Raw genomic sequence first — 8,252 nt, 5'->3', positions numbered from 1 at the left:
GATGACTTTATAATATAGTTCCGAATATCCGAAGTTAGACCCTTCCTTTTGGTTTTTATATATACATATATTTTACAGTTATGCTAAGCAAATTAAAGTTACATGAGTTTGGTTTCATTTGTAAAACACTTCCTAGTTCCTCCCCCATGTCATTTGAAGTGATGAATGTACTTAAAACTTGATGTAAACAAACGTTCATTTATGTAAATCCCTTGTTTCCCTATTTTCTGAGTTGTCTGATTAAAGTGTTTGTCAAAAATATTTGGCCAGCAATTAAAAGTGCAGTGCGCAGTTGACGATGACAATCATCGTTATGATCATGATCATTATAAATATAGGGAAAGTCAGTCTCTCTGTTGTTGTTATTATTGTTGTTGTTGTCGCTTGGGTTTTTGGGATACGTCGCAATTTTGCGCAAGGTGGAGAAGATCGGTTCAAACTAGTCATCTGTCGGCAGTCGGCAAACGAGTGCAAAAACTGGGGCAATCCCAATTGAGTTTCACAATTTTGAGCAATGCAAAGAAATGGCGCAGCACATAACAAAAACAACAACAGCAACAATAATAATAAAAATAATAACAACAAATTGTTGTTGTATTGTGTTGTTTATCTGTAACAACAACAAAAACAAAAATGAAAATATACACAAAAAATAACCGCAGCTTCTCGGCCAGATGATAATTATCTGACTTTGCCTCTGTCTTCTTTTTTTTTTTTTTTTTTGTCTCACTGTTTATCTTTCGGCCTTATTACGAGCGACTCTTTACAATACGCGAGACGGTGACGGTGACGGCGGCGTCTTCGCCATCTTCGTCGTCGTCGTAGTAGTAGAAAAAGCCAAGCAAAACAAAGAAGCCAAGACAACAACCAACAGAGGCGGCAGATTTGGATCTATATGCTGAATATTTTATACTCTAACCGTTAAAGTGACGATCGTTTTGTGTCCTTTTAGTTTTTAATTGCCAGCCTAGTCCTAGAGTGTGTGAAAAAGATGCTGTCTAAGCTCTTGATGATGAATTTTGTCATATAGTTGCATCTTCAACTAGATCTGAGTGTGGAATTTGATACTACTATTACTATTATCAAAATTAGGGATTTAGCTAAATTTTATATCAAATTTAGCAGATCTTATGTTCGATAACTTAAAAGAACTTAAAAGAATCCATGTGATCCATATTTTCCATCTACATCAAAATTTTGCCCCAACCCTAGTTTGAGGATCCTTTTGGAACAAATTCTTTCAATCCTGTTGCAATTCCTCTATGTTCTTTACTTGCTCCTATGATAAATCTCTAAAAAATTTAAAGATCCGATGGTTTCTGCTATCAATTGACATTATTTTTCCTTTCAGATCGTCGTTTGTCGATTGAAACTATTACCAGCAAATTTGGGATAAAGTTCTAGCCAATGCATTAGTTTAGGCCAATTTTGGTTAGAGTATAATGAAAACAAAACTACGAACGAGATGGCAAAGAGATGGAAAATCAACAAGAGGCAACGGTGCGGTGACGGTGGACGAGATGGTGCGACGATGCGACGGTGCGGCAGTGCGGTGCGAGGTGGGGGCCAAAGACCTTATAAATCACACGAGCGTAGCATGACTTGGCGTTTCATGGGTAATGTGCATGTATCTCACATAGATGCCTATACTAAAAATAGTCTACGATCGCTTTGAGAAGAGGGAGCCCCATACATACATACATAGGTGGGATAGTGGGGGGAGAGGTGGTGCAGGCGGCATCGGTGGGTGCCATGGTATGTGTGTGTTGCATGTTGGCATTTTCAGATGATGCAACAACAACAAATGCAAACCAAAACAAAAGCACAAAAAAGAACAGCCCAACCGAGGGAGATAGAGATAGTGAAAAAGAGAGAGAAGGCCTAAACAAAAACAAAACAGGGAACAAGGGGATGATATTTATTTTTTTCGGCATGGAAAATTTGCTGGGAATTTCACAAGATAGCAATACGAAACTTCGCGCCTTTTGCTTCAGATCCCCCCCCCCCATACATCCTCCTCTTCTTCACATTTCTTTTTGCCACCAATCACCCTCTTGTTCTCAACATTTATTCTTCCGTTTTTTGTTTCTGCTTGCCGAATGGATTTTTTTTTGTCTTTTTCACCAAATGGCGCAATTGCAGATATAAAATGTGCTTCAAAATGCAAAAACAAGAAAGCCCAAGATGACTATGCATACAGTGGTCTCCATCCATGAGTCAATTGTTATGAATCCTAAAGAATATCATATCCCGAAACGAAACGAGAAACTTCTCATAGAGTTAGTCAGAGATTTCATCATAAATGATTGGCAAAATATTATAACATTTTTTAAACTCTGAAGTCAAGGTTCTGAGCTCAGAATAGTTAACGGACTAATTGAAGTATTTCAAAAATTTCGATATTTTTTAAATTTTTTATCTTTGTTTTGTTCACCTTTTTGCTTCATTTGGTTTAGTTAAGATCGGACTCGACTATTGGGTAATTGAGAATTTGTTTAAACCTAGAAAATTATATAAGTATTTTGAGAATGATTTTAAAACTTCAAACCTATTCCTTCTTGTAATGTTAATAACGAATAAATTTAAAAGTAACATTTAAGGAATATTATTTCCTTATGGAAATAAAGAAATAAAATAGCACTAAAACAGATTTTGAAACTACTTAACTAATTCCTTAATGTTCCATTTTAACTACAAATAACTTATAGTGACTAATTTGGTTTTTGTTTTTATTTTTTTGTTTTGGTATACATGTTTTTTATGATCTTTACAAAAATGTTACAAACCATTTTTTATTTAATTTATTTTATTTCTCTAGAATAATATAAAAAAATTTTGAAATTGAAGTGTTTAGCCAGCTAAGACTTTACCACTTTAAAACAGGAACATATATATTTACAATAATTCGAGTATTTACTTAATAGTAGTAGTTAAAATTTCTATCTGGTTACAGTGTTTCTGGATAGATCTGATTGGATTGATGTATTGACACACTATCAATTTTAAATGTTGAAAATTGGTATTAATAATATAAACACGTATCACAATAAACCATTAACAACTATAGCTTTTAATAATTTAATTTAATTTAGGAGACCCAGAAACAGACCAATATATGTATGTATAAATAAGTCCTTTTGAAGCGAATGAAAAAAGTTTCAAATCAGTAATTATTTGTTTAATTTTATGTTTTAATTTAGACCTAATTTTTTTAAATTTATAAAAACTGGCCGACTCTGCTTACCTGGCTTTATTCCTTTAACTAATCGTAAATAAATAAATAATATCGCGTAAATCCTTTGAGAAAAGAGGATAAAAATGGTGTCAAACAACTTCTATAATAAAAGTTCAATAGAACAAAATATTTATATATTAATTTTTAAGGACCACCCCATTATTTAGCATTCCAAATATTGAACAACAGATAATAATTTGATATATGTATTTAGCAATATAAATCAGTTCAGAAATTTGTAAAAAATGTCATAGCCTAACCAAAGTATATCAAATTAATCAGTGTTTAAACTGTTTGTCTGTCTTATTAAGATAAACTTGTCTTTCAGTTTTTGAGCTACTCATAACAAATTTAATATTAGAACTTTAATTTGATATGGATCGACTAATGGATAAATTCAGGCGTCTTGGCGATATGGAATCTCCCTGTCAAATGTCAGTGTTTCGAAAATTTTTTTTTAACTTTTTCCACCTTTTTATACACCCAACTAAAAAAATTTCATGAATTTCCTAATTTAACTTAATGCCGCCCTTGGAAATGATCTAATTTTCTATGTTGAAAATATTTAGTTTTTGAACTGAAAATGTTTTCTAGATTTGTCCATGGGATGCAATGCAATTCAGTTTAAAATCAAGAGAAATGTTCACATTTTTAACTATAGGGTACGATGTAGTCTTGCAGAAAACTCTCAGAAAAAGAAAAACAACTTATGTTATGCAAATAGATTATTAATTTATAAAGTTTGATTGACAACCTATTGTTTAGCCTGACCATTGCTTTATGATTTATATGCTGATTTAAAGAGCATCTTTGAATGTTTTAAATTGAAACATCTAAGCCAATACCATTGGCTTCTGTGTCTCTATGTGTCTGTGTGTGTGAAATCTTTTCATATATTTATAAAATACATATATGAAATAAGTATAATCTAAATTAATCTCCTATGGATATCTATGCATTTTGTGTTTCTTTTAAACTATTTTCGGTTGTCTAGTTGTTGTCTAGCCTATTAGTGAGCCTTCACTGTATGTTGAAACATATCTTACATATATAGCTTCATATCTGTATATCTGTAGTACAAGTATCTCGTGCTTACCTTGAATGGGGTGCCTTAGCTACATTTTTTGTTGCTGTTGTTGTTGTTGTTGTTCTTTATTGGGTGGCATCTCTCACACAAAAGGGCGGAAATTTAAGATGCTGCGCAATATGTCCAATGGCGTGGGTCTGAGGGTATCTCTTGTCCCCCTTCCCTCCTGTTTCTTTACCTCTTTTGTCTCTTAGCTGCCCTGCATGCATTTTTCACATGCGAGTAAACAAAGTTATTGAATAGAAGGCAAAAAAAAAAAAAATTGTATTTGCGCATTGTGTAATAGCCCCACAATTGAATTTTAATTGTAGATTTCTTTTCCCCCCCCCCCTCCCTATAGTATTCTATTTTACTTTTTTTGTTGCCCCGGTAATTCTAGAATGGAGCTGGTTGGGCTGGGGAAAATGTGTAAGCAGCAACAACAACAACAACAACATTTACATTTCGCTTTGGTTATTATGAAATGTTAGATCACGAGAACGAAAGAGAGAGAGAGAGAGAGAGATGGAGGAAAAACTATCAGGTAAACAAACTTGAACTTGAACTGGAACTAGAGAACCGGCTAGAGATATAGACAACCATTTAGAGGTATTAGAGAGATAGATGGTAGAGGGTTTTTTTTTTGTTTTTTTGTTTGCTTTGGATGGGGTTACGGATCAGTTGGCCTATGTAAAGCATATTCGTGTTTTGCTTCTCCTATGATAATTGGGTGTTTGATTTAGCATTAGTAGATTGAATTATGGGTCTAGGAATTGCCCAAGCGAAACCAGTCAAAGTTGTATTTGTTGTTGTTGCTATTCATTATAAGATCACGATATATCGAGACATAACTATGTATACATAATAAAATTGGCAATTGATTGGAAATGGCTTTGAAATTCTTTGAACCAATATCATCTTTCATAAATTTTTAAAGATATTTACATATATCTATTATAATTGCTGATAATTATTTTTTTATTTGCCTTTTCGTCCTTGCTGATGAATAAAGGTTTAAAGAACCCTATTTAAGACATCCCTTAACATGGGTATTAAGCTTCTAGACTGATTTCTTTCAAGGGCAAAAAGTGCTTTAATTGTTACATTTCATAAGTCACTTATACTAAAATTTTGTAAAATATTATTCAAACGATATCTAGCTGTAAGTGATCGTTAACAGTTTTGACTTTAGAAAGCAAAGAAAAATAGAATGCTGAAATAATGATAACTTTAAGAATGGAATTTGATGAATACAATTTTTACTGTAATCAAAATTAGGGGTACACATAAATTTCATAAAATTTAGCAGATATTATGAGCGATAATCGAACTCAAAAGGATCCATGTAATCCATACTTTCTATCGATATCTGTATTTTGCCCCAATCCTAGATTGAGAATCCTTTTGGAACAAATTCTTTTAATTCTTTTGCAATTCTTCTGTGTTCTTTTTACTTGCTCCTATGATAGATCTCTAAAGAATCAAATATCCGGTGGTATCTAAATAAATAATAAAAATATATATGTACTTACATATAGGTATATAATGTGCATTTCCACAAATAAGTCTACCAGATCTCAGAAAAATTTTAATTTTTTTTCTTGTATGGTATAAAAAAGATTTTAGATATTTATCTGATCTGATCTGATGTTTTATGTGAAGAAATTGTCAATCGACGATTTTCCAATTTGGAAATGCCCACATGTTTATTTGTCTCTGATAATTTTCTGGGGGGATAAATATCATAAAATTGTAAATTATATAAATATAAATGTAAGCACCAAACATTATCGAAAGTTATAAAATGCATAGAAAATAATAACAAATTCATGGCAAAGTCCTGCGTTTTCGAACTCCAAATTTCAGACTGAAATACAAGTCCAGGTAATGTCATTTTTTAGGCTATGTTTATCTCTTTGTTCAACAAATTTTTTAAAGTAACTCTATTGAATATTAAGCATATTAAATTAACAACAATCGAAGTGTATGTAAGAGTAAGAAAAAGGTCTAATCGAAAAATCAAATCAACCAAAATCAGTAATTTTCTATTAATTAAGCTAGTCAGAGACCCGAAAAAATTACGATTTTCACGAATTTTTTTTTTGCGACTTAATTAATTTATTTAACAAAAATAAAAACATAGCATGAAAACATCATGTTTTAACTTGACTTCACCAAAATTTTAGACATTATACTTTAAGAATTTGCATTTTCAAAAAAATAGATTTTTTGAAAATTCTGACTACCCGGAGTTAGGAGTTAGGTCAATTTGTCAGATTTATCGAAACTTTAGTTTGGAGGAATAAACTATTGAAAAAATTAAAAATTGTTCAAAATTCTGACATTTCTCTGTCGTTAAAAAATTGTGCAAATTTTAAGGATACAAGAAAATACGTAAATCTTTATAGCTCAGTTATTTCTTATTCAATATTTACACAAAATGTATCTTATTCGACTGGAAAGGAATTGTTATTTTTTATTGAACTGATTTGAAAAAGGTCGCCAATACGATAAACTGTTGTAAAATGGCCAAAAAATTCAACATAAAAGCTAAAATTCCATAAGTTTTTGGGTAATTGGGTAAATAATATTGTAAATTTGAATTAGGATTTGAATTATATTGAATTCGTTTGATATCGTGTTGACAAAGTTTACAAAAATACTTTTACTTAATAAATACATATATATGTACAACTTCATTGTTTTTTTCATAGGCTACACAATAATGTTTATTTTAAACACTTTAAAGTTTTCTGGCTTAAGCTTCAAAATGAATTTCATCTATTAAATTATGCAAAAGCATTTTGATTTTTGAAAGTACATATTAGCTATGTATTTTGAAGCCATAATCTTTGCTGAGTCATAAAATTAGGCAGCTTTATCCAAAAGGAAACATCTCATTAAACTCTATGATTATGGTTGTGAACGAACTTATGTATTTTCCTTGGTAATCCCCATTCAACAATTTTACCTGCCATTAAACCAAAAATGAAGCAAACTCAATTTTCTTTTTCTCTCTCTCTCTCTCGTTTACTCATCTTTATCGATGATACCTCTCGCTTGCTCTCTCTCTTGTCTATTTGTATGTGTGTGTGTATGTGTGCACATTTTCATCTTCCTCTTCCCGCTTTAGACCGCTGTCATTAAAGTTAACTACTCGATGTTCAAAAATTTTCGCCAATTTCCACACGTTTTAGCCATAGCACAAGAAATGAGAACAAATATAGGCAAATGGAGACCCACTTCTCACACACTTTTCTCCAGAGTGGTGAGAGTGAAAAATATAGAGAGTGGGAGAGTATGAGATAGCGATAGCTTTGGCTTGCCTCATTTGGCCGAAAATGTTTAACTACCGGAAACGGGCGTTAATCTCTCCTGGCCAAGTGCCCACTCAGCAAATGCATCAGTATTACCAACCAGAGAGTCAAGTCGAGTCAAATCGAGTCGAATGGAGTCGGAATCGAGTCGAATTGAGTTGAGTCGAGTTTTTGGTGTCTGCGTTGGCGTTGCCAGCGACAGCAATTAAAACTACCAACGAATGGATGAAGGCGACAATTGTGTATGGGCGGGTAGTTATATGGTTATATGGCCAACAACAACAACAACAACAACAACAATAATAACAACATCAGCAGAAGCAGCCTGTCGGCCTTTCACAGCAGCCAAGAGACCGAAAAATTATTTTGTACACAGCAGCTCGAGGCAAAACCGCACTTTGAGTTGATGTTGAATTTGCAAAGTGTTTGGGATGGCCCATCAATATAGATGTATTATATATCTAATCATAGTACATATATCGATCATGATTGAGATCTGTTACTCTTTGGACAATCTATAATAAAATAGTTAACACCAAAAATTAATCTTTCATATTGAAGAGGTTTAACACAAGATAGTGAAATCATTGATCTTTCTTAAGCAATGTTTTTAAAATATTTTCGAAAAGCTTCC

The sequence above is a fragment of the Drosophila willistoni genome (assembly GCF_018902025.1).
Source record: "Drosophila willistoni isolate 14030-0811.24 chromosome XR unlocalized genomic scaffold, UCI_dwil_1.1 Seg41, whole genome shotgun sequence".
Taxonomy (NCBI): domain Eukaryota; kingdom Metazoa; phylum Arthropoda; class Insecta; order Diptera; family Drosophilidae; genus Drosophila; species Drosophila willistoni.
This window is presented reverse-complemented; position numbering follows the sequence as displayed.